Genomic DNA, 286 nt, shown 5'->3' on the forward strand with positions numbered 1-286 from the left:
TCCCATCAGACGCAGCCGCTGCTGGGTCCCAGTGCTATGGCACACTGTGGGACTGGGGATGATGGGCTCAGTGGGGTGGGTGGGGGTGGTCCAGCCCCCAGCCCCTGGCAGGGAGGGGGTCAGGGGGTGCTGCGAGGCTTCAGCCCTTCCTGCAAAAGAGGGGAGGGCAGGGGGTGAGTCCCTGCACGGCCCCCATGTCCTGCTCCCCTGGGGACACCGGTGCTGATGGCACGTGCCGGGAAGCGTGCCCGGGAGCCCCCGGCCTGCCTGCACAGGTGGAGCCCCC

Source organism: Egretta garzetta, unplaced genomic scaffold (genome assembly GCF_000687185.1).
Source record: "Egretta garzetta isolate BGI_Z169 unplaced genomic scaffold, ASM68718v1 scaffold2462, whole genome shotgun sequence".
Lineage (NCBI taxonomy): Eukaryota > Metazoa > Chordata > Aves > Pelecaniformes > Ardeidae > Egretta > Egretta garzetta.